Source organism: Malaclemys terrapin, chromosome 3 (genome assembly GCF_027887155.1).
Source record: "Malaclemys terrapin pileata isolate rMalTer1 chromosome 3, rMalTer1.hap1, whole genome shotgun sequence".
NCBI classification, from domain to species: domain Eukaryota; kingdom Metazoa; phylum Chordata; order Testudines; family Emydidae; genus Malaclemys; species Malaclemys terrapin.
The window spans coordinates 107,613,267-107,640,807 of NC_071507.1; the positions used below are offsets into that span (position 1 = coordinate 107,613,267).

The 27,541-nt window shown below is 41.9% G+C and overlaps 1 long non-coding RNA gene across 1 annotated transcript in view; it reads right to left on the reverse strand.

Moving 5' to 3' along the window:
• Positions 1–21,675, reverse strand: part of LOC128835067 (uncharacterized) — an 81,971-nt gene extending 60,296 nt beyond the window's left edge. The window contains exons 1-2 of the long non-coding RNA XR_008444564.1: positions 21,530–21,675; positions 5,328–5,459 (exon numbers count right to left, since the gene is read on the reverse strand). This is a non-coding gene — a long non-coding RNA (uncharacterized LOC128835067). The remainder of the gene's footprint in view (positions 1–5,327; positions 5,460–21,529) is intronic.
• Between the last annotated feature and the right edge of the window lie 5,866 nt (positions 21,676–27,541).

Here is a 27,541-nt window from a genome sequence, read left to right on the forward strand (position 1 = left end):
CACTCAGTATTATTCAATATAATTCACCCTGGATGGGCAGGAAGAATTTTAAAGAGTCAGGATTGCAAAATACTTTAAAATTATTATATAAAAAAATCATACTCTATACTCGGTCATTGTCCCTATTTTATCCTGAATGTATTAATTTCATTGTACCAACTCCTATTTCATTCACTCTCTCAAAAAGAATGGAAAAGTTCACTTGTCAGTTTTCCCTTGTATCTGGCTTTCACACATGCATTTTGGGAGAACATATCAGTTCACTTTAAACTACTGAACCGACTGGATTACTGTACACTCTGTAATGTTACTGTGCCCTTGTACAAACATAATAAAACATTAGTCACCTAAAGCATCATGTTCCCTTTACCTTCTTTAATACAAGTCCCTCCTCAGACATCTTGCAATTACTTCCTGTTTCTTTGTGAGGTGAGTGACCCTTTGTACATTTCAGGTATTCTTGTTATAGATATTCCTGGGTTTATAACCTAGCAAGAGACTTCCTGTAAGGTTAACAGCTGTTTTGGCATGTGACATATAAATGTAAACAATTCTGAATTCTGAACCTTGAGTCTGTATAATGTTCTATTGGCATCTTTCAAAATGAATTGTGAACCTATGCCTATGATTCATCAAACTTTAGCTTCATATTAATTGTATAAACTACCACTCTAAAAGTTACTTCTCAAGGTCCACAGTAAGATGAATTCATGTGCATTTGATTCTTCTACTATTATTGTTTACAATAGTCTAGTTTAACATAGCCAGATTTACCTGTGATTGATACTACACTGCTGAGCTGTGCTGCAAAGGGGCTCCCTGTGCATTAATACAGAGGGAAGATTTGGGGTTTAGGGAGGAGACCCCTGGATTGGTCAGGCACTTCCCTCTGTGAAGGGGGCCCAGTGGCTCTAGGGGCTTTTGCAGCCCTGAAATTATAGTGTAACCTTCCCCCACCCCACCCCCACAAACTCTGAAGAAACCAATCAGCATCTAGTCTGGGTACCTAACCTGGGCAATGGGCACAGGATTTCCCCTTCTCAAAGTAGGAATATAGGCCCTGATCCTCAGCTATAGCCAAAGGAGGTTACAAAGTAACTCAGAAAGGCTGTTTATGTAAAGGTGGACTTAGAATTTGACATCACTGGGGCATGTGCTAATCACTCTGGGCCTCCTTACTTGATTGTTGTTCTCTTTCCTTTACAACCCATTTCTCTGTCTGTTTTGTTTTTCTAGACTGTAAGCTCTTTGGGGAAGGCACTGTGCCTCCTTTTGAGTTTGTACAGCACCTGGCACATTTGAGGCATTACCAGAAAATAAAGCTGGTCAGAAAAATGTGCTAAAAAGGAATTTTTTTTCAAAAAGTAGTTTTAATTCAAAAAACTTTTTGCAAAAATGGAATCTCATTTCCTGACCATCTCTACTGTTAAGGTGAGGTGTCATTAAAGGAGGTTTTGGAACTGATAAACTAAACAGTAATAAGTCACCAGGACCAGATGGTATTCACCCAAGAGTTCTGAAGGTACTCAAATGTGAAATTGCAGAACTACTAACTGTAGTCTGTAACCTATCATTTAAATCAGCTTCTGTACCAAATGACTGGAGGATAGCTAATGTGACGACAATTTTTAAAAAGGGCTCCAGAGGTGATCCTGGCAATTACAGGCCTTTAAACCTGACTTCAGAACTGGGAAAACTGGTTGAAACAATAGTAAACAACAAAATTGTCAGACATATAGATTAACATAATTTGTTGGGGAAGAGTCAACATAGCTTTTGTAAAGGGAAATCATGCCTCACCAATCTACTAGAATTCTTTGAGGGGGGTCAACAAGCATGTGGACAAGAGGGATCCAGAGGATATAGTGTACTTAGATTTTCAGAAATCCTTTGACAAGGTCCTTCACCAAAGGCTCTTAAGCAAGGTAAGCTGTTATGGGATAACAGGGAAGGTCCTTTTATGGCGTGGTAACTAGTTAAAAGATAGGAAACAAAGGGTAGGAATAAATGGTCAGTTTTCAGAATGGAGAGAGGTAAATAGTGGTGTCCCCCAGGGGTCTGTACTGGGCCCAGTCCTATTCAACATATTCAGAAATGATCTGGAAAAAGGGATAAACAGTGAGGTGGCAAAATTTGCAGATGATTTAAAACTATTCAAGATAGTTAAGTCCCAGGCAGACTACGAAGAGCTACGAAAGGATCTCTCAAAACTAGGTGACTGGGCAACAAAATGGCAGCTAAAATTCAATGTTGATAAATGCAAAGTCATGCACATTGGAAAACATAATCCCAGCTATACATATAAAATTATGGGGTCTAAATATGCTGTTACCACTCAAGAAAGAGATCTTGGAGTCAGTGGATAATTCTCAGAAAACATCCACTCGATGTGCAGTGGCAGTCAAAAAAGCAAACAGAATGTTGGAAATCATTAAGAAAGGGATAGATAATAAGACAGAAAATATCATATTGCCTCTATATAAATCTATGGTATGCCCACATCTTGAATACTACGTGCATATGTGGTCACCCCATCTAAAAAAAGATACAGTATATTGGAATTGGAAAAGGTTCAGAAAAGGGCAACAAAAATGATTAGGGATATGGAACATCTGTCATATAAGGAGAGATTAATAAGAATGGGACTTTTCAGCTTGGAAAAGAGATGACTAAGGGCAGATATGATCGAGATCTATAAAATCACTAAGGAAGTGTTATTAACTCCTCCTCATAACACAAGAACTAGGGGTACCAAATGAAATTAATAGGCAGCATGTTTAAAACAAACAAAAGGAAGTATTTTTTCACACAACGCACAGTCAACCTGTGGAACTCTTTGCCAGAGGATGTTGTGAAGGCCAAGCCTATTACAGGGTTCAAAAAAGAACTAGATAAGTTCATGGATGATAGGTCTATCAATTGCTATTAGCCAAGATGGACAGGGATGGTGTCTCTAGCCTGTTTGCCAGAAGCTGGGAATAGGCGACGGGATGGATCACTTGATGATTACCTGTTCTGTTCATTCCCTCTGGAGCACCTGGCATTGGGCATTGTCGGAAAACAGGATATTGGGCTAGATGGACCTTTGGTCTGACCCAGAATGGCCGTTTTTATGTTCTTAAGAAATAATAACAATAGTAATTGTGTCAGAGAGACATTAGGCGCAAGAAGGGAAAAGATGTTGGTGTGAACTAGTGGTGGCTGTACAGATGTGAGCTTGGTGGGTGCCAAGTGAAAACTTCCACGCTGTGTCTTTTCAAAGGCCTCTATCATTAACATGTTTCTCTTTGATGCAATATTTTCTCTTTGGGGACCTATTATCACAGCACTGGCATTAAGCATGAGGATTATAGACCCCTTGGCTTTGGTAGATAGTGGCCAAACCTGAACAATGCTGGCTGGCACTGTTTGTAACTGGTGCCGGCCCAAATCAGACAACAGACACCTCCTCCATCTCCGTAAGAGATCGGGTTAGCCTGACAGTGTCTTGCTGTTTACCCTGTACAATGCTGAGCACATGGCTGGTGCTTAACAAACAATACATTAGAAAATGACAATGAGGATCCTCCTTCTGTCCTGGAGCATGGGGTTCACCTTCCTCTTTCACATAGAGAGGGCACAAATCTTATCTGGCTCCTTTGGTCTCACTTTTCATAATCATTCCTTGAAAAAGAACCATTCAGATAATAGCCTTCCACAAAAGAGAGGGTCCGAGATGCCGCCTTTTACTCAAGTCTGGAAGTTTGCAAACACTGAATATTTTTATTTAAATCAGTACATTGAAATGGATAAAGCTTGTACCACAAACAGCCAGGCTTATTTGAATGATACAAAGAATGCCTTGAACTTTACGCAAAGTTTGCTTTTGTTGTGTGGAAACTATGTACTCAAAGCTTCACTAGTGAGAATAAACATAAAGCATAACACTGTGATGAGACACCACACCATAAAAAAGCCACAGAGAACATTATGGTCCTGCAATGGTAAACTAGGTAACAAGAGTGCATGTAAGTTTCTCACCTCTCCTGGTCTTTTTAGAAGCTTCTATGTTCTGTAAGGAAAAATCAGCTAGTCTAGATCAGAATTCAGCTGTGGTGGCCTTACATGTTGTTAAATATCTCCCTCCTTGTCTCCCCTATCTGGAAGCTTCTACTTCTTTCCATGAGGTTTTCATCACTCTCGTCCCATTCTATAATCTTACTATTTTAAAAAAAGTATGGCTTTATTGCCACTAAATCCCAGCCTTAGAGCTCTGAACACCAAAGGGAACACCACAGGCAAGGGGCACCATGTGGGGATGCACTGAGCACACAGCTGTAGGTCCAGGCTCAGCTTCCCAGACAAGCTACATTATTTTGGTTCCACAATTTCCATTCCTTGTGGCCTACTTTTGCTGCCTATATTCGTTTCTCATCTTATGTAATTATAGCATTTTACCTGAGCCTAGGAAATTAGAGCAATTGCTGATGTTTTTTCCACACGCTACTTGGCACTGGGGAATTTGTCCAGAGATGTCACAAAATATTCTTTCCTTATCCCCATTACCTGTTCCAGGAGTGAGAATATCAACCCCATAACAGGAATGCCCAGGCTGATATTATTATGCTCAGATCCCGCACCAGGGTGTATGAAGCTAAACTAATAACTCACCCATCAGGCTAGCCACAGCTTTTAATAACCTCCATTGCCACTCACTTTGCAAACCCTCCAACACATAGAGGGCGAGTGCCTTTACAAATATAAAGTCAAACCTCTCTTTGTCTCTTTTATTGTGTACTGGAATCTGAGGCCTCTCCACTGTCACACTATGTTTCCCTGTGCAATCTGGGGCCTTGCCATGTATTTATGAAATCTTAATCATGACATAAATGTGTTCAGTGTTAGGTTTTAGTGAATCTAGTTTGTTTTCATGGCACTCACACTGTGTTGCCTCCATGGTTCAACTGCACTAACCCCAACTGTAAATTGGAATTAAGTTCCAAAATTCAGGTACAGATAAAGAGTTCACGCACAGAATTTTTTCGCAGGAAAAATACCTCACCCAGTTCCTGCAGTCATTCTTCCATTTCCAGCAGATTCAGATAAGGAACTCACTGGCTCAATCAAGTTGTTCTGTGGATTAGGAGTGGCCAACTTATCTATTTATTTTCTGTGTCACTGCCCCATCACAGCTCCAGCTAATCTTGCTTGAAGCAAATTTTCTTTAGGGTTGTGGCAGCAGATGGAATATATTAAGTGACAAGTGCTGCCCTTCTCCTTCCTCTTTGTTAACATTTTGTGGCTTTTCTTGACCATATTTCCCTGCATTTTGAATAAAGTAGTGTTACCTTAAGTAGAATGATGAAGTATGCAACTATAACTTTTCCTCTGAGGCTCTGTATTGTTCTGCGGTAAATCAAGGCCTACAAATCTGCAAAGTCTTGTTAGTCTTGTGGTGTTCACTGAGTCCAAGATGGAATCTAAAAAGGGCAGGTAAATAAGATAGCAAGTAAAGTATAAGAGAGCATGTGACATTAAAAATGCTAGGTGCTTTGTGTCCTCTACCCATCAGGCATTGCAATCTGCCATCCATCCCACCTGGAGCGCATCAGATTCCCATTCCACTCTGAGACACACATACACATACAGGCCAAATTCATCCCTTGTATATTCTGTGGATTTCAATGGAGTTATACTATTTGAATTTGGTCCTATGTTTTCCTACTTTAAGAGAGCACTATTTTGGTACTGTTCACAAACTTCTACTGTTAATCTTCTTCTAAAATGACCATGAAGAATTTGTTAGTTTTTAATTGATGTAGCACTGGATAAAGACCCACTGCTTCACAGAGCCAATGAACACTTAAAGTCTGACTCACTATTCTCCATCAGCGGAAAAGAGACAAATGTAATAAGTGCATAGTTATTAACATGTTGTACACATAAGAACAGATATACTATTCCATGTGACACAATTAACATTTGTCCCTATTACCAGTACAGCCTCAGAGTTTATGGCCCTGTGTATTAATGAAATACTTACGAAATAGCATTGACATTAGAAAACTGTTTAGAACTTAATTTCTATCAAGTTACGTACATTATACTTTGCTGTAAATAATGAAGTGGTGTTTGCTTTCTTTTTCAAAAGGATGTTTTTGCTGATTGCATTGGCAATTAATGAGATGGTGTGCAATGCATGGCTACTCAGCTGGCCATAAAATAAAATGAACTCACATTGTGATGGTTCATTGTTGGTGTGTGCTGTTTCTTAGAATGACAATTATGTGATTAATTGTTTGTATTTTATTGGCTTATGCTGAAACAGGGATTGAATGATGGCTGTCCCCTGCTGGGACACTCACAACAATGAGATATATATTGCTCCTGAGCAGAATCTAAAATAAATAGACACAAATTAGAAAAGTCACTGTGAGCTGAGGCTCTTCACGGCTGGTATAATGATGATGTCCACTGTAGCTCATGAGCAGGGTAACAAGCCATGACCTTTAGCTTCAGAACACAGACCACTTGACTAACTCCATTAGCTGGCAGCAGTAGTAGGCTGTTATATGTTATAGGGGACTGGAGGAAAATCCAACATACAGTTTCAGCCTGTTAAACTGGAATATAAGCATGTCATAAAAAGAGACTGACAGCCTCAATACTGAATGCTGTGTTAATTCTAGACAACCAGGCAGCCAGCTTCAATATCTTTAGGGCCTGATGCAAGTACAAGATCCCAAGCTCCCAGAAATGGGAAGGAGGAAGAATTAGGCTATAATTTTCCTCCATCTGGTCCCATCTGCCAGAGGGGTAGGGTGTCTGGCAGAAAGTAATTTCCTCTCCTTCTCCTCCTGGAGTGAGCAATAGGGAAAGTGTATGCAAGGGTTACATATAATGTGAAAAACCCACAAAAGCATCACACAGGCATCCTCTTATAATGAAGGCTGGCTCTGAAGAACTGTCAGTGGTAATAAATGAGAGCATCTTGGGACAGGCAGGCTTGCAAAAAGCTTCAAATAGAACACAGAAATCCAGTTGGGACTCATCCCGCAAGAAGCTTTGGTTAGTAATACATTTCACAGTTGCAGACTGTAGACATCAGAGAAAAACCTGATTACTGCTGCCAAATTTAGATATGATTTATGTAACTTTACCTTAGCAATTTACCCATATTACTGCTAAATACCAGGCAATTGTATTTTATAGCGATCAGTTATTAGGGTAAAATTCTGCTCTGGACAGGTTAGCTTTAGTGTGGCAGTCCAGTGTGTCTTCTGCCGAAAGGGGATTCATAGGGGAAAGCCAAAGCACAAAGGTGGGAGATACTTTGCTACTTCTTTGAGAAAGCTCAGACCATCTTCAATCTAGGGTTTGAACTGATGGAAACATACATACTAAGCAGTGAATACATCCCAGACCACATCCCCTTGAGCAGGGGTTCTCAACCAGGAGCCTGGGACCCACTGCGGGGGGCTGCGAGCAGGTTTCAGGGCATCCACCAAAATAAATGAAAGAGCAGGGCCAGCATTAGACTCACTGGGGCCCAGGGCAGAAAGCCAAATCTTGAGCCCCGCTGCCCGGGGATGAAGCCAAAGCCCGAGCAGCTTAGCTTAGCAGGGCTCCCTGTGGCATGGGGCCCTGGGCAATTGCTCTGATTGCTCCCCCCTTAACGCCGGCCCTGGCTTTTCACCCACTGAAAAACTGTTGTTGTGGCACAGGGGGCTGTGGAATTTTTATGGCATGTTGGTGGAGGGGGGCGCAGAAAGAAAAAGGTGGAGAACCCCATCCCTTGAGGACATAGAGATCTGGCTGGCTGATTAGCAGGGTCCAACTCCTATTCATTCCTGTGCAATGTGGAGTGATCCTGGCAACTGTTTATATAGAGAAAAGAGGCTTTTTTCCCACTTGCTCACCAGTATAACCAAAAAACCATAAATTAAGAAGAAGCAAAGTATGTAGGTTTGTGAGTGTGTGAGAGAGACAGACAGAAGAACTGCACGTTTGGTGCCTCGCTGTTCTACAGGATGCAAAGGGGAAAAAAGGCAGAGCTTGACTGCGCTCAAACACTGTAACTTACAGGCAACTGTGCCATTTAAAAGCAGACAAGTGCCTAACTAGTGGCATAACCAGCAGCATGGTGCAGCACACCATGGTCATATAAGGAATAAGGTTGGCTGATACAATCATCCTTATTGATTACACCTGCCACCAAGAGAAGTAGGTAATGTAAATTCTGGCAGTCAGTGATGCTGGGATTGTGAACCTGGCATCTGGCAGTATTTCCTGAGGGAGGCAGGAGATGTTCACATACACATGAAGTACTATTAAAAAAAGATGTGCATAAGGATAAAACCATGCTGTCCTGAAACCTGTATGTGGCACACATGAAACATTCCCAGATCTAATGTACATATGAAATGATTGGGCTGCTCTTTAATCGCCAAAGTGCTGCCCAGACTCATAGATATTTGACACACCCTCACAGATCAGCATGACCTGCTGCTGCACTTTCATCTGTGCCCTATTGGCACAGCTTGTGCATGCTTGGCAGCCCTCATTACTGTTGCTGGCTCCTTTGCCCTGTGACTAAAGTGCAGGGCAAAGAGTGGGGCTGAGAGCAGTCGCAGGTAGATCAGCTGAACTGCAGACAGTGTGCATCAGAGTATGTGTGGGCAAAAGGGGGCTTATAGGTGGCCACTGGCATCTTCACCACAAAAGCTGCTCAGAGCAGAGGATTGATAGGCCACTGAAGTGATCTGAGTATTTGGGGATTTTCCCTCCACTCCTCCATAGGCAGCGTTTTACTATCGTAACTATGTTCACTGAATTGGATTCTGCTGCGTTATTGGCTGGTGGAGGAAACAAACCTGGAAAGAATTAAAAGAAAATAAGAGCAGTGGCTGGGGGACTGAGTGGCCAAAGGGATAAGGAGCCTTTCAGCAATTTGAATGAGTGCAGCCTTGATCAGCAGTGATGAAAAGGCCTTAGTATCCAGTGAGTTATAGGCACTGAGATGATGGTCTCCGCTCTTTGCTAGCTAACAGATGTCCACATTAAAAAAACTTCAACACCAAAACATTCTCATACTTTGCATTATTTGCCAGTCTCAGCAGACAACCCAATAGAAGAAAGATGGTCTAGTGGAGATGGCATCAGACTGGGACTTGGATGACTGGAGTTCACCTCCTGGCTTAGACTTCCTCTGTGACATTGAGCAAAAAATTTCATTATCCTCCATCTCAGTCACCGGTCTATAAAATGAAAATAGCATTTCCCTATCTCAGAGGACTGCTGTAAAGATAAATTCCATCAATGATTGTGAGTCAGCCAGATATTATGGTAATGAGGGCCATATAGCTGTCAGCTCGAAAGAGAATGAACTCCCTCCTGTTGGAAATGCTCCCTCTGGGCTGAACCATGTGGTGAAGAAGTCGACTAGCCCATGCTGTGTACCTGGTCTGTGAAGAGAGGACTTCAGTCCCCACAGCTGTTGATTTGGCATCTTTCACTAGCACTAAGTTCACTTTCAGAACTAGCTGATAAGTAATCGGGTGGAAAAATCCTTTCTGAAGGCTGTGTGAAATATTATCTGGTGAACTTTGTCTGTAGACAGCTGGTATCTTAGGAGAGGCTTTTATGTACAAGATTGGTTTGAGTTGTGTTATGTAACTGTGTTCTGTCTCTTTTCTTTAATTCTCTTATTTGGCTTTTGCTGCCCGTGCCAAGACCTTGTCAGTATAGCCTGTGTTAGCAAAAGAACATCTAGTGATCACAGAACCAGGAAGGTGTGAACTACATGCAAACATTTCCAATTACATGCTTCATTTGCCTTCTGGGAGGAACGCTCACCTGGACTCTTGTTCTTGCTTGGAGTGTCATTGGGGGACATAGTGTGTGAGGAGACTTATCCCTGGCACGCGTCCCACACCCAGCACCTGCCAATGAAGTTAGCTGGTCACAGCAGGAAGTGCATGCTGCACCTCCTGAAGGATGTAGCTTGCCCCCCTACAACTCAAGAAAGGGACCTGGGCTCATTGTAAGCAGCTCAATAAAACCAGCTCAGTGTGCTGCTGTGGTTTAAAAAAAAAAGCTAAGATGTTAGGATGAAAAAGGAATGGGATGGAGAATCTGATCATACTTTTTTATAAATCAGTGGTGCAGCCTGACCTGGAATACTGTGTGCCATACTGGTCAACCTGTTTGTAAAATGGCTGTGTTTCTAAAAGAACATTGCAGAGCTGGAAGAGATTTGGAGAAGGATGACCAGAATGGCCAAGGGTATGAAAAAAAACTCTCAGATGAAGAGAGATTGGAAAGATTGCAATGGCTTACCTTAGAAAGGAGATGAATAAGGTATGTAAAATAATGAATGGTACAGAGAAGATAGAATAGGAACATCTGTTCTCCCTGTCTCATAACACAAGAAAAAGAGGACATCCAATGAAATTAAAAGGTAGCAAATTCAAAACTGACAAAAGGAAATACTTTTTTCATATAATGCATAATTGGACTGTGGAACTCATTGCGACAGGAAATCACTCAGGCCAAGAACTTAGTAAGAATCAGAAGGGATTGGATATGTATGTGGATATCAAGAATATCCAGAATTATCATAATTAATTACAATAAAAATATTGGGGGAGGGGGGCCGCAGAAAGAAAAAGGTGGAGAACCCCTTTAACCTTATGTTTCAGGGTTTAGGCCTATCTCTAAGAGATGAGCATGAGACCTAATGTGAGGGAGTTTTATCCCCCATCTGACTACTGTGGGATTCTTACACCTTCCTCTGAAACACTGATTGTAGCCACTGTCAGAGACAGGATACTGAGCTAGATCAACCTTGGGTCTGATCCAGTCTGACAATTCCTATGTTCCTTGCCTGTTTGGGAGCACAGAGAAACTCTGGAGCCTAAGGCACAATATCGCTGTGTTCCCAGAGAATGGTGTAACTCCTCTCTATTGCATTCTACAGACCATTTACAATCACTAAATGTTTAAAATATTTGTGCTTAATATAATTTCAGTTCTAGTCTGTCCTATTCATATTGTTGTGGGGAAAGGAATGCTGTCTCATGCACCCATGCATTATGGTAGAAAGACTAGGTGGGAGGTGGCATAGCATTATGTAGCCCCCCCTCTGGGATTTTGCCAACAGAACATTGCACCAAAAGACACTGTGATCCTCTTAGGAAGGTGCTCTCCCTCTAAGAGATAGTTAAGTTTCTTTGTGCAGTCCTTGAGGCCCCTAGCGCCTTATTCCCTCATAGCCAGAATTTAAACAAATATTGTGAAGGTTATGGAAAAGGAGACTATCCATTGAAACAGATTGTATACACTGTTACAACCATTAATTTTATTTACAGAGAGAAAGAGAGAGAGAGAAAGGACCTGGGAAGTCATCCTGTTGGGTTTTTTTCCAGTAATCATTTAACAGTAAATGATGGTCTCAGTCTTGATCAGGAGACTGTTCAGCATTCTAAAGCTAATGTCAGCTGACAAGGTCTGTCTTGCTTTTCACTAATTGCATGCTTCTCAATTCTCTGTATAAAGAAAGCGAACACCACAGCAGAGGAAGAGAGGTTTCCAAGAAAGGCCCAAGCACATTTGGCAGAAAGGGGCAGTGTTTATGAGAGATAAACGTGGAGGGGAAAGGAGGGGAAGAGAGACATTGTGAGATCAAATTAGGAATGTTTATAAAAGCATTAGAGGGGTAGCCGAGAAATATGTTTTATTATTATTATTTGTTCTATAGTAGCATCTAAAGAACCCAGCTGAGATCAGAGCCTCATTATGCTAGCTTCTGTGTATAAACAAAAACAGAGACAGTTGCTGCCCTGAAGAGCTTACAATCTAAATAGACAAAACAGACAAAGGGTGGGAGAAGGTAAATATTATTATTCAGCTTCTGCAGCTGGTGAATTGAGGCACACAGAGATTTGCTGAAGGTCAGAAAGGAAGAGTCTGTACCTGGTCCATGGACTGAATGCAGATTTCCTGAGTCCTAATCCAATGCCTTAACCAAAAGATCAACATTGTACTGTATGGACCACTATAATAAACACAATTTAACAGAGGTCTCAATGATAGGGCTCCATAAAATCATTTAAAATGACCTTTTGTTTGTATCATAGTAGTAGGCAAAGGCCCCAATCATGGTTGGAGGCACCATTGTGCTAGACACCCTGCAAACTCAGCAAGAAACAAGTCGCTGCCCAATTGAATTCAAGACAAGACACAACAAGTGGGAGTAGCAAACAAATGGAGGGCATGGATATTTTCTATCTTTATTTTTAAATCCTTCCTCACTCAAGGGATTATCTTCTTGGTGGAGGAGTGTCCATTTCCAGTTGACTTCACATTGATTCGGTCCCTGATATTACTTTTAAAGTATTCTTAATTGGCCTGATCCAGAGCTCACTAATGTCAATGGGAATCTTTCCACTCATTTCCATGGGCTTTGGACCATGCCCTATCAGACATGCTGAACTAGAAAACTGATCTAAATGACACCTGTACTAAAACTGATCTAAACGATACATTTATGCTGAAAAAACGTCATTCAGCATCCTTTCAAAGCTTCCTGAAAGGGAATTTTTTTCTCATTTTGCCCCCTCATTATGTTCCAAAACTTAGCCTTTGCAATGTTTAAGTGCGTGGGGGTTGGGTACCTTTTGGTTAAGGTAAAACTCTGTAATGAGGGAGGAGAGGAGAGTAAGTTTGCAGCCCGAGTTACCTCGCCGATATCCCTAAAGTATAATGTTCTGTCCTAATAGAATATGGAATTTTACTGTATATCCAATTGGAATAGTCCCTGCTTTTCATGGAGATATTCATGTTTTACAACCAAGACCTTTGTACCTAGCTAGCGCAATGGGATTTTCCTGGTTTTATTGCCCTTATTTAAAACAGAAACAATATGTTCTGGGTACAGAGATGCCATAAAATAGAGATCAGGACACTTTCATTAGATTCTGAGTATTCTTACCACCTTTTTCCATTTAGAAATAAATATACATAAGGAGGATAATATTTGGATGAATCAATGGTGTACTTAGTCACAATAAGCCCATTCTGAGTCAACTGGTTCCTTATATGATATGACCATGACATTGTACTGAAAAAGTTATTTATATTCTGCTCACCCACAAGGATTGAGATGCTTTATGTATATATATTGAAAGTTTGCTGTCAGCAGGCTTTGAAAAGAGCTTTTCTGCTTTAAAAACATTTATTTCTTCTGTCTGCAGACAGCCTGGTTGTTCATCAGTGGGTCTTAAAACATTGGGGTCATGTATGCAATCATTTAGGAAAGACAAGTTTCCAGTCATAACAAACATACATGAAACTATATCAGAAGAACACAGTGCATTTTAGTGCAAGAGGCAGGAAAGCAATTCTCAAGCCTATGGACAGTTTTCATGCTTCTGTTCTCACTTCTCATTACTTCAGAATGTGCTGGCAAAAATAATGAAGGACAGGCTGGACAGATGCCAGCTGATCCTTTTCCACTGGCTGTTCAGCCCATGGTTTTACACAATACTGCTATTCTTGATAGATCTCTGACACTCCACCTTTTTAAGGTGCTGTTAGGCTGAGAGAACTAGCAAAGGCTTAAGAAAAAACTGAGAAAAACAAAGATAGTCTGCCAGTCATCACAAAAAATGTTGCCTCCAGAATATTAAACATTGTACACCGCTGGGTAAATCCCATATGTCTACATACACCCATGAGCCCTGACTGACAGTTGCTTTGTTCACATGCTTAGCTTTTACACCACTTTTATTCTAGGTTAGGGTGACCAGACAGCAAATGTGAAAAATCAGGACAGGGGGTGGGGGATAATAGGAACCTATATAAGAAAAAGACCCAAAAATCGGGACTGTCTCTATAAAATCGGGACATCTGGTCACCCTATTCTAGGTCTGCCAAGGACTGCCTTCCTACCAGTGGAAGTGAGGGCAATCTCAGTGAGGTGCAAATGTATGCATTGTCACCTTGAATGGCTGAGAATCCCATACTCCCTCCCTGCCATAATACACACACACACACACACACACACCTCTCCGTACACCAGAGGGCATGCAAGGAGGGATCTGTCTAGAACTGTTCTGTTAGCTCTGTATCTGAAGGGGTGTCCCCTGAGAGCTTCCTTCCTCCTTTGTGGCCCCTTTATGCCTCCAGAACAGCATGAAAGGACTGCAGCACTACAGGGAACTGGACTCATGATTTGTTTAAGTTGCTTCTGTAGAAAGGTAGGAAAGACCGAGTGGGTAATCTTTTGGCAATCACCACACACCTAACCATTTCCTCATACCTAATTTCAATGCTCTTTCTTTCCTTGTATTGTGTGTATATTTATTACAATCCAAACATATTTGCTAAATTCTTCATCATTTGCACATTAGGAGTCTGGCAGCTGCACCTTTCACCCTGCTTGCAATGGCAGCATTGTTGAAAACAATTCAGGTCAGAAAATTGGAGCTCTGGCCTTTTCCACGGACAGTCTGAGATCCTACCAACCATATGTAATGAAAATTCAGCTCAGGTTTTGAAACATATTGAACTGCTAAAATCAACAAAAAGATGGCACAGAATGTACTTTGAGGTTATTTTTAGATTGACTCTGAGTGGACTTTTGACACCTATTCAGCAATGTGCCTTGGCACGCAACAAACTAGTTTATCAAAACGCTGAAAACATTTAGACAGTAACTACTTCATTTGCTGGTAAATTTCCTTCCTTCTTGATCTCTCTCTCTCTTTCTCTCTCTCTTTCTTTAAAATGTTGAATTTGGATACCACACCATAATCATGTGATATGCAGGAGGTGATGTTCTTGGAAAAGAGATACAACTTATGACCCAGAAAAGAGCTTATCTTTTCAGGGTAAAAGAACAAGTGTGTTCATTGAGATAAAGTCTTAGTTGGAGCAATTTCTAACCCTTTAATGAGCTGCAATTATTAAATTAGTACTCTCTTACTGTACACATTTATAATAAATACATTAACTGTGCATATGGGTAAATATGTTTCATAAAAAGAAGGGCATATATATGCATTACAGTACACACACACGCATATATATATATTTGTATTCTATTTAAAATACTCAGTGTAACAACCATTTCTATTCCCCTTTCAGTTATGTACATTGTTTCCTTTTGCAATAGTTTTCTGTACACACACAGAAACTTACTGAAATTGAATACAGTATATATTCAACTGATGCAAAGGACGCAATGAACATCATGCAAAGGAGAATATGTATTGTCTTTTGCGTATTCTAAACAGCATACAAGTGGTCAAGCCTGTAACATTCTATATACATATACTCATATACAGTGTATCTTTATACAGCTGGAACAATACATGTCATGGAAAATGTAACTGCTGTTATTTTTCCATCTGAGTAATTTCTTAGTACTGAGAGGCGTAACGAATGGTGATTTGAAATATGCAATCGCTTACACTCAGATATTCAGTTCACGTGTTAGTAGCAGTGTAAGACACACACACACACACACACACACACACACACACACACACACAAACACAAAATAAAACCCCACAACTGCAGGGGTTACGAGCCCTTCTCACTAATGCCACTGGATCAGGTGCACACTGCTACTACTCATGGCAATAATAAAGGTCTATCCATTTAGCTGTCACCATCCTGCCTTAACTGTTGAAATCCAGCACCCCAGTTAAACAAGAAAACTAGGCCTTTATGCCTCTAAGCCACCTTGGCCTTGAGCTGCAGCTCTGCGAAACATATTGTTTACTTATTCACTAAGATCCATCACTAAGCCTTCCCTACTCAGGCCTCTGTCTATCAATTTCAACGGGGGAAGCGCACAAATAAAGTTAATAAAATACCCAAAATGCAAAAGAGGCTACAAGAAAGTAAAGAAAAATGGCGCTCCTTCCTTTCCATAACTAACAATGTCACCCTCATGAATGCCTACCGAACCGTCCTACATGGAGCCCACTCCCAAAGGAGGGTTTAATTAAAGGCAATCACAGACTTCTTCCTGGTACCTAATTCCAAATTGTATCTTAAAATATAATACTGAAGAACGGGGGATGCCCCTTATAAGAGATTGTAAGCCTGGCGGCATGTGAATTGTTAGCATAGCAATGGAACTATTACAAAGCTGGAGGTGATTCAGTAAGCTTCAAACAAAATCTGTTGGTTTTACAGAGGTTAAACAATGAACATGACAAGCCTTAAAATGAGTGGGCTGCTTTAAGTGATACTTCCTCTTTAGCATAGTTAGCTTTGTTATAAGCAATTACTGCACATAAACTTCTCTCTCGCCACACGGATTTCTTTCTAGGTGATAATGAGGAAGGGCAATATTACCTGATGGAAGAACAGAGCAGGAAATGCAGAACACCATGTCTAGCAGAACTTTTATTGCATTCCATTCAATTTGACTTTGTCATGAAAGCTTCATGAATACAGAGCACCGAGCTAACAGCAGACCTTATCATTAAGGGTGTCTTAGGTTAATAACTCTCACAAAATATATTTCCCCCCCCTCCAAATTAGGCCCTGATGCTTCAGTAAGAACCACACAGGCAGACCCCTGCACCAGTGCAGAATCCCATTGATTTCAATGGGGCTCTGCATTTGTCCGTTCGAAACACGAGCCTGTTCACGTGTTTCTCATGACAGAATCAAAGTCTAAGTTTGAGGTTGACAAGACTTTTCCCACTATTTTAAGCCCTTTATGTTCCATAGGGTGATCAGGTTTTAGAAACAATGCCAATGTGTTTTTCTAGCTAAAGGGAAGCTTGTGCCCAAATGAGTGTCCTGTTTAAAGTGTATTTATATGGCGAGGTGGGGGGGGCTAAGAGTATCACAGTTAGACTCCCTCTAACTGTTTTTATTTTACACTGCACCTCTTCTTCTACTTCATTTTCACCCTATTTTTTCTCCCTACCCTTCCCAGCTCCCACTCTTTTTTTCCTGAGCAAAGCAGGAACCCAACAGTACTTTAGTTCATGTCAAACTTTGAAATATACATTGTTTGAGTAAGTTCATAACTAGAGAGGTTGAATTCACCCATCCATGCTTATTACAGCTTCCATTAATTGTGTTGCAGCAGGTCACGGGAAAGCTTTTGGTGTGTGTGCAAAGCCTACTTTATAAATCACAAGTAATGGAGATGAAAGCTTCGAGTGCAGTCTCCTGGAGGAAAATGATTACCGCAGTAAAGTATCATTTTTGCAGGAAAGATTGTGTAATAATAACTTGATGGGATTTTATATTACTGGTGTAACCCAGAGATGAGCAGCAAGGTTCACTGTGTGCATTAATAATGTGTGTGTAGGTAGTAAATTTTCCATTGCTTTTGTGAGTTTGAAGTATATTTGAGATATATTCATACAGCACACTCAATACAAACTATCTGACTCTGGACCGTTTCATCCCACCTACCATGCATGTGGCATCTATCATGTAGCATACATTCATATCACATCATGAATGTAGATGATTTACCCCTCCCCCCCATGAATAGTACGTATTGCTTATTAACACAGGGTAAATATCCTCCATATGCAAAAGGCCAGCACAAGTCAACCATGCAAGCTTAAGTCCCACTTACATCCCCAAAATAGAGCTTACGTGGTGTAAAAGCTTTGTTCTGCCCTTTGGTATGGAGGTAAATTTCACCCATAAGCAATAACTGGAATGTGTGCATAGCAATGCCTGTTTAGCCTTGTATAGACCTTTGAATGTACTGTGCACTAAGGCTGCACATAGAGAGTGAGTTCCACATCTGGATAAATTTTTGAAAATTGTGGGCTAAATCATATTAAAAGAGATGAATACATATAAATTCTGCTGAGCATAATAAAGGCGGTGTTTTCTAGGACGCTGTGGAGAGGATAATATTTGCATTCCTTTTTAGATTTCAAGGCAGTTTTGAATTGAACATGAATAATCCAAACATTACAAGCTCTTCCTAGCTAATGATTAAAAAAAAAGTGGCTGTGTTTCCCACCCCAAAAAGAAATCATTACAAAAATTACTTCTGGGGTTTCTGACCCTTGAGGAGCCTTCTGAGCCTCCAGACATTTTTGGTGACATTAGTGGCTTGAAGAGAAATTATTTTTTTAAAATTGTTTAGAAGCCCTGATGCCAGTCTCTCCAGCCAGTCCCCAAAGCCCCACTAAGTCATAGAAATAGTGGACCAGTGGCTAGGACATGAACTATTCACACTGGGGCAGGGAGAAATCATCTGAAATGGGCATAGGGCACCTCCTTCCCCAATTGTTATTCTAGCCTCTCTCTGTCTGTGGTCAGCTACTACAAGCCATTATTTGGAGGTAAATAATTAAAGAGTCATTGGGTTAGAGAAAAAAGAGAACAAGAGTGAGCAAATGACTTTGTAGTCTGCTGGTTAAGGAACATTCCTCAGAGGTGGGAGATCCTGGTGCCCAGCCCCAGTGCTCCAATTACTCTTTCATTATTGATCCACAATGGAACAACTTACGTGAGAAGGAGAAACTGAGGCAGTCCCCATATCAGAACATCCCATAACTCAGTGGTTAGCATATGTTCCTAGGACACCCCGATCAAATCCTTTCTTTCCATCTGGCTCACAGGGGGAACTGAACCTGGGTCTCTTACATCTAGGATGACCAGACCGCAAATGTGAAAAACCAGGTGGTGGGGGGGGAGGTAATAGGAGCCTACATAAGAAAAAGACTCTAAAATCAGGATTGTCCCTATAAAATCGGAACATCTGGTCACCCTACTTACATCTCAGGCAAGTGCTCTAACCTCTTGGCTAAAAGCTATAAAACAGGTGGTGGCACCTCCTCCTGCAGCCATTTTGTGTGGAATGAGGCAACTGCTTAACTCATTCTCACAAGAAATGCCTTAGATGACTAAGCCACCTGCCTCCAGAAGAGGCATTCCCATTCATGGATCACTAGCAGAGCTAGGCACCTCCTTGCAGCCTGGACTTAGGTGCCTATCACTGTGAGGGAGCGGGCCTTAGCATACATCCCTCTCATCAGCATCTCCCATTGGCTAGCTTAGGCAGCTCCCCACTTAACATGCTGGCCAGTCTCTCTCCAAGCATTGGATAGGGATCCTAGATGCTTAACATTTGTGAATTGCAGTGTTGTTTCAGTGTTTTCCTAAGCACTGAAAAGTTAGGGGTTGCCATGATCAGTGTCACATTGCCTAAATCCCTTTGTGACTCTAGCCCATAGTGACGTGATGAAGTTTTTTTATTCTGATGTGGCAGTATTTTGCAGTCACTTTGCACTGGTATAGATGGCTGCACAGCATTCAGGGAAAGAGAATCAGGCCCATCATTTTATGTATAAAACATTAACAAGAGAAGCACAAACATGCACATTCATTCCAGTGCAAATAATTAACTATCAGCACAGCTTATAGAAAGTTTCAACAAGAAATAGCCCAAAGAGAACTTTAGAGGCTATTTTTTTCAAATATTTAATATTGGAGTGGTGCTTTGTACTAAAAGATAAGGAATCACCAAGAAATTATAAGTATGTCTGCAAAATGAAAAAAAAAAAAAAAAAAGATTTGAGTATTACCTTCACACACCCACAAATAGAACAATAAGTGACTTTGATTCTAATACAAGAAGGGATAGTTCCGTGTTTAAGCATTGGCCTCCTAAACCCAGAGTTATGAGTTCAATCCTTGAGAGAGCCATTTGGGGATCTAAGGCAAAAATCAGTAGTTAGTTCTGCTAGCAAAGGCAGGGGGCTGGACTCAATGACCTTTCAAGGTCTCTTCTAGTTCTATGAGATAAGTATATCTCCATATATAATTGTGGTCAGGGCCGGCTCCAGGCACCAGCCCACCAAGCATTTGCTTGGGGTGACACCTGGAGGGGGGTGGCGTGGCGCTCCGGCCCGAGAGCGGGGCCGCGACTGGGCTCGCCGCCCTCCCCCCGGCGCTCCGGCCGGTCGGGGAGAGCGGGGCCGCGGCGGGCTCACCGCCGGGGAGAGCAGAGCCTCTGCCGGGCTCTCCACCCTCCTCCTGGTGCTCTGGCGGCCAGGGAGAGCGGAGCCGCGGCGGGCTCGCCGCCCTCCCCCCGGCGCTCCGGCCAATCGGGGAGAGTGGGCCCGCGGCTGGGCTTGGCGCCCTCCCCTGCCGCTCTCTCCGCGGGGGGCGGCGGGAGACTTTTTTGCCTGGGGCGGCAAAAAAGCCAGAGCCGGTCCTGATTGTGGCTAAGGGAACAAACTTAAAGTCCCAAAGTAGAAAGACTATAAGGTTACCAGTCTCTTTAAAAAGTTTGAGAAACATGTACACCTTGAACTTTTGTATCTTTAATTTCCTGGCTGCTTGCCATCTCAGATTATCTTTCATCTGTCCCAGATGAAGTTCCTTGACACTGGAACTGATTTAATTAACAAAGCCATTCCATACTGACGTCCTGAGTGACAAAGGCCTAGGTAGTAAAATCCAGTTTGTCAGTCAAAAAGAAGTAGACAGTGTTCAGGCTTGTAATTGTTACAGAGCTTAAGGCCTTGGCTACACTGGCAATTCACAGTGCTGCACTTGCTGCCCTCAGGGGTGTGAAAAAACACCCCCCCCCCCCCTGAGCGCAGCGAGTGCAGCGCTGTAAAGCGCCAGTGTAATCAGCGCCTGCAGTGCTGCACGCTCACTCGCAGCGCTGCAAGCTATTCCCCTCGGAGAGGTGGACTACACTTGCGCTTCACAGCGCTGCCGTGGCAGTGCTGCGAATTTCCAAGTGTAGCCAAGGCCTTAGACTGTGAAAAGTTAGTTCATCACTTCTAAAGAAAGCAGTGATTTCTCCTAACCTGCATTCCCCATTGCCACTCTACAAGTGGAAATACAGAGCCAACCTGCTCATTCTTTACAGATGCAAGTTGAGGTAGAGAATAAATCCAAGTCTGGGATCAAATATAATTACAGCTATGCCTGGAAGATAGGGAGTTTATAACCTCGCCTTAAAAATGTGCTGCTAGCTGAAATATGGCACACAAGTTCTCAGGTCAGGAGTACATTAAAAAACAAACAAACACCCATTTGGCTATTTTAAAATTATAAAACTGTCAACAATTAACTGCCTTTTGAGTCTTTTATATTACTTCCTAATGCAGGTTACATGCTTTTTTCTATATTAAAAAATAAGCAAAGTAGCTGAGATTTCAAAACATCTACTTATAGAATACTTATTGTTTCTAAGGATTATCATTCTAAACATGTTACGAATGGAATCACAATGTGCAAACATATGTCTTATGAATCTTCAAATGAGCTATAATACATATGAAAGGTGACCTGCACATGTGGAAAAATTGGACTTGTGCCTCCTTTTATGTTTTTATGATGAATAAAGAGAAACCTGAAATGGATTAATTTGCTCTAATAAACCAAAATATCCTTAAATGTATTAAGGAATAATAATGAAAAATTTACCCAATAGTTCAAATCCCCATTCAGATCATACAAAGAAAGTCCAAAAGAGCGTTGCCCTCTATCAAGTAACACACAATATATGAAATACAGAGACTGTTTTTGTTACCTCTGCTCTGCCAAGCTCTTTGTTAGCTGTGACTGGCAAGAAGGTTGTGTCCTTTTCTCTTGGATAAGGACCTCTCTATGATTATCTGTCACCTTGAGGTTTGATTTCTGCAACGTGCTCTGCATGGAATTAAACCTTCAAACCATTTGGAAACTAGAGCTAGTGCAGAGCACAATGGCTCAGTTTTCTTGCCAGGAGCACATGAGTTCTGCGCTGCCAGACAGCTGATTACAGAGTGAAGTCCAAAGGGCTGGTTTTAACGTATGAAAAACAAAATGAGCTGCTTGAGAAACTGCGTCTTTCCCCATGTGCTGCCTTTACAATCATCCATTTTGTTCCCATTAACAGACACCTCCCTACTTTGAAGAGGATGGGAAAGGTAGCAGGGCATTTTTGGTGAGGGGTCCTTGGCCTTGTAATTCAACCACTTGCCTCATTAGTTTGCCAGAGGCTAGGTTTAGTGACCTTCAGAATACACTCAGCTGTGAAGAGTCCACATCTATAAAATGGGAATAATGATACTGGCCTTCTTTGTAAAGCCCTTTGCGATCTACTGATGAAAAGTGCTGTATAACAAGAAGGTATTATTATTATGTTTCTCCAGGTTTATCCTGGTAGGATGGTGGCATGGAGGATGGAGTGGGTTGTTGGGTGGGAATCCACCTTGGAACTACAAAACGCTTTTCCTTAGGAGATCTACTCCTTTTATAGTCAATTTGATACGGTTTCATTTTTTTATTTGAAAACCAAGACCAGGGGATTGGCTCCTCTGAAAAACCTCTCATAAATGCCTATTGAAATCAATGGTGACAATCTACCTATTGCGGGTACTGGGATGAGTGGACCTACGCTCACTTAGAACTAAATACCCACCCCCTCACCCCAGGGGGAAGAACCACTGAACTCAGACCACAAATGAATTATTGAGGCAACAAATAATAAAACATGAATGAGAGTGAGAGCAAAGGTTAAAAATCCAGGAACCAGAAGGGGACACTAAGCAGAGAACCCTCGACAGCACTCACTGCTCCTCAAAGGCAGCTAAGGAGTCAATGGACACTGCCCACAGGAACGCTTCATGGAGATGTGATTTGACCAGGAACTGGAAATAAGCCCCACAGTCACAGAGTATCCCTCCCCCATCCATCTTCCTCCTCCTGGTGTGATGGATGGCCACCTTGGCCAGCACCAGGAGGAGATTGACAAGGAGGTCTCGTCTTGACCTTGTGGGGACATGGGTGGGATGTGCAAAGACAAACATGTGAGGGGAAAAGTGCAGCCGGATCCTCAGTAATTGGTTCTGGAGGAGTCAGAAGAGTGGCTGCAGCCTGACACATGCTACATAGGCATGTGCCAGAGTTTCCCTCTTGCTGCAGAAGGAACAGGTGTCTGGGGATTCTGTGAACCATGCCAGGTACATGTCCATGCTCATGGCTCCGTGAAGGAACTGCCAACTAAAATCCCCTGTGCACCATGGAACCAGAATGGAATACAGACTGGCCCACTAGGGCTCCCTGCCCTCTGCAGATGGCAGTAAGTTCCGCAACTTGATGCTGGAGTGGGACACAAGGGCAAGGAAGTGGATGGTATGAAGAATGAGCATGTAAAGATGTTCTCTGGGTGTGGTTCAAAGATGGAATGGGTGGATGGCAGCAGGAAGGCTCTCAGGGCAGTGGCCCAATGATGTGCTCCAGTTCCACTGGTTCCAATGGGTCTTGGACTGGGCTCTAAGGGTACGTCTATACTCACCCTCTGGTTCAGCAGCAAGCAATCAATCTTCTGGGATCGATTTATCGTGTCTTGTCTAGACGCGATAAATCGATCCCGGAAGTGCTCGCCGTCGATGCCGGTAATCCTGGTCTGTGAGAGGAGTAGGCAGAGTCGACGGGGGAGCCTGCCTGCCAGATGTGGACCCACGGTAAGTATCTTTAAGTTCGAACTAAGATACTTCGACTTCAGCTACATTATTCACGTAGCTGAAGTTGTGTATCTTAGTTCGAACTGGGGGCTTAGTGTGGACCAGCCCTAACAAGTATAAATGTAAAGTATTATTGTTCAGATTCAAAAACGAAAAAAGGAAATACTTTTTCTCAGAACATACAATTAGACTGTGGAACTCATTGCCACGGGATGTTGTTGAGGCCAAGAATTTAGCAAGATTCAGAAAGGGATGGGACATTCATTTGGCTATCAGGAATATGCAGCATTATAATAATGAATGCTAACAACATTTTGGAAGGTATATCAAACAGGCTTCAAAACTTAAGCCAATCTCTTATTCTTAGAGATCAGGCCTAATGTGGGGGTGAAGATTATCCCACATCTGCTGACTGTGGGGTTCCTGCATCTTCCTCAAAAACTTCTGGTACTGGCCACTGTCAGAGACAGGATATTGGACTAGATGGACCTTGGGTCGGGTCAGGTGTGTCAATTCCTAGACAGGGTATTAGTGGCATATAGTCATAGTAAGTTGCAGCTTATTACTGTAGATGAGTAAACCCAGAGAAGCTGAGATTCAGTTAGTGTCTGTATGGTTTTATTGACACAACTCCACCCTGTGTCCCAAAGACAAGCTCTTCTGGAGTACAGCTTGGAAATTGTTGTCCCTCTCCTATTTTTCATGCTCCAGACATGGGCTTCTAGAACATGGGATTTTCCTGGGACGGCTACAGTGAAGCAGGTGGGTCTCAACTCCATAGTACTATATATGATGTTTGTGACACAATGCAAACATCCGTTATGGCTAACTGTCATTATTACTTGTTATTAAACCTACATAGTACCATAGATTTACACAACTTTCTGCAAAAACAGAGTAGGCCATATTGCCTATCCTGAAGAGCAATTCATAGCATTCAACTCCTTAAACACTGTTGATTTGGACAGATTCTGATTCCTGCCTGAACCATTTGCCCAATGTATTTAATTAGTACAGGGTTGTGTAGAAATCTCTACAGTTTGTGCATCCAGATGCTGAAGTTCTTAATCAGTCCTTATTCAGGCAAATTCACAATAATGTTTGGGTAAGGAATGAGTAGATATTGGGAAAGGACTTCATGATTTGGCTCCCGATGAATTAAGAAATACCCTCCTTTTTATAGACTTCTTACACACCATCAACCCTATAAAAATATAAATTTACTCAGACTGAATGTTCAGCATTTGAAATTTGTATTCTGTTTAGGTTCTTATATTTTACTTCTCACCCTAGTATCTGAGCTTACCCAAAACGATGAGCATGGGCTTTTAAAACAAGTGTGTATGTCAACAGAAGCCCTTTTTTATGTTAGACTTCTGACACTTGGCATCACATCATATGATAATGCGTCAGACATATGGTAACCTGCCATTCTCTATGGCATTCTCTCTTTTAATGGCAACATAAGCAAGTTTGCAATGTCAGATCAACATGTCCATATAAACTGAAAATACAAACAAGCCAACAGTTATAATATTGCACTCCTTCATTAAACAGCAAAATGTATACTGGGTGCAGTCCAAATGGCTATTTGTATTTTTCTTTGAACTGAACAGATGAAATTGTTAGGTAAAAAGCAAGTCCTCACTCACCTCTCCAGCACCCGAGTTCGTGCGGAGTTGGTATGGGGCTCACAATCTGTCAGAGACCAGACACCAATTCGTTGATCAACGGGCTCACACTATCCTTAGCTTGAAAAGCTTCAGAGTAAGTGTGGCAAGTTTATTAGGGGTGAGCATCAATATTTATACACAGAAGTAAACAAAGTGATTAACAGATCATAATGGTCATGTATAATCAATCAAGATTCTACAGGATAAAACAGGTTAAAATGTAAATTCAGAAAGAGAAAAGGGGAGATGACTACTTAAGGGGAGGGGGGTGTCATGAGTAGTTCGCAGGTCAGAGCTTTGATTAAAAGTTCAGACAGAGACATCAAGTCTGGGTTAAGTTTAAGCTCATCAAAAGTTCAGACTCAACATTATGAAATGACAGAATGTTTTTTTTAAAACAGGGGAATCAGGGACTTTCTTGATACTTATTGTAGGGATTGTATGTGAAAGTGAAGAAAATACATAAAATTTTGCATCATTTTTGTCATTTCTATCCCTGACATTTCATAAACCAGAAACATCATGGTTCATGAAATGTTTCAAAATGATTTCCACAAAGGACAATTTTCCCATTGAAAAGATGCAAAACTAAACATTTTGCAATTTTTGCATTAGGAAGACAAGGTGGGTGAGATAAAATCTTTTATTGGACCAACTTCTGTTGGTGAGAGAGACAAGCTTTCGAGCTACACAGAGCTCTGCTTCAGGTCTGGGAAAGGTTACAGCTAAACACAAGATGGAACAAATTGATTAGCATAAGTAGTTAACACATTTTCTAAGGGACCATTAATGGGCCACTTCACCTTGAATGGTCTCTTAGAATATGTGTTAACTACTTATGCTAAAAGAAGAACAGGAGTACTTGTGGCACCTTAGAGACTAACAAATTTATTAGAGCATAAGCTTTCGTGGACTACAGCCCACTTCTTCGGATGCATCCGAAGAAGTGGGCTGTAGTCCACGAAAGCTTATGCTCTAATAAATTTGTTAGTCTCTAAGGTGCCACAAGTACTCCTGTTCTTCTTTTTGCGGATACAGACTAACACGGCTGTTACTCTGAAACTTTACTTATGCTAAATAACTTGTTCCACCTTTTATTTACTGGTTTCAGAGTAGCAGCCATTTACTGTAACCTTTCCCAGACCCAAAGAAGAACTCTGTAACTGGAATTGTTTCCTTCATCAACGGAAGCTGGTCACTCACCTTGTCTCTCTACTGAAACTTCACTGGCAGTTCATGATATGAGATCATTTTTTAACATGCAAAACCTTTTTGATTTTTTGTTTTTCCATTCCACTTTCAATTTTTTAATCACACCTTTGCTAGGAAAGATCTTTATTTGTTAATGAGAATTATTTTAAAAGCATTAAACTAAATTCAGAATTTTCTTTTCCATGTAGCATAGAGTTGAAAGACAGTCTTTCATCTCCTACTTTCAGATGCTTTATAGACCGAGTCTTGCAATAAGATATATTTAAAGAAGAGCATGTCCCCATCTGTATATAAAAAGGAGGTGATGGAGTGGTTTTGTTGGAGTGATGATGATGTAAATTCAGGAAGATGTTGTTGATGTGTACTAGAACATTATGTGCCCTGTCTATTGGTTGTATTTTATTTAGGGTGCTTAATATGGGACATCTGGGAAAATTAGTCATATTCAAGCAAGTTCAACAGCAATCAATCAGAACTATGCAGTACAAACGTTCAAATTAACATCAAGTTGACTGAGCTTCCATTAAAAAGAAATACTGTGTAGTTGGAGACTTTTTATCTGCCTTCTTATCTTTAAGGCTTTAGGGTTCACCCGGGGAGGGGTGATGCACACACACTTCTACCTCCCCCCCACACACACACACGGGGAGAGGTTACACACACACACTCCCGTACCCCTCTCTCACATGGGGGGCCAAACCAAACCAACCCTCCCCTCCCTGCCCGGTGCTCTCCGCCCTCCAGGCCTGGCTGGGCCCCTGGGACTGACCTGCCTCTCCTGGTACCTGATGCTGCATCTTCCCGAGCTAACACGTGTGGAGGGACATGCAGGGTCACATGCTCCCCCCTGATTTCTGCCCTGGTTCACACCAGAATGTGAGCAGCAGTAGCCTTTTGGCACTGTGTGGGAGGGAATGGATGGGAGCTGCTTCCAGTTGCAAGTGGAGAGGGGGGAAGGGATGACCTGGCCTGTGTCTTCACAGAGCTCATCTCTTCTCCTCCCCCAGGGCTTTGGCGTGCATGGCTCGGCTCCTCCTGGCCAGCACCCTGTGCCTGCGGGTCTCAGGGTTTCCCAGAGCGCCGGCCCATCCAGAGGCAGTGCGGGAAAGCAGGAGCATGCCAGCCAGTCTGCTGGTGAGCTGAGTGCTCTGACCAAGGGCTGGTTTTCCGAACAGCTCTGGGACCAGGACTCGCCTCGCCAGTGGAGAT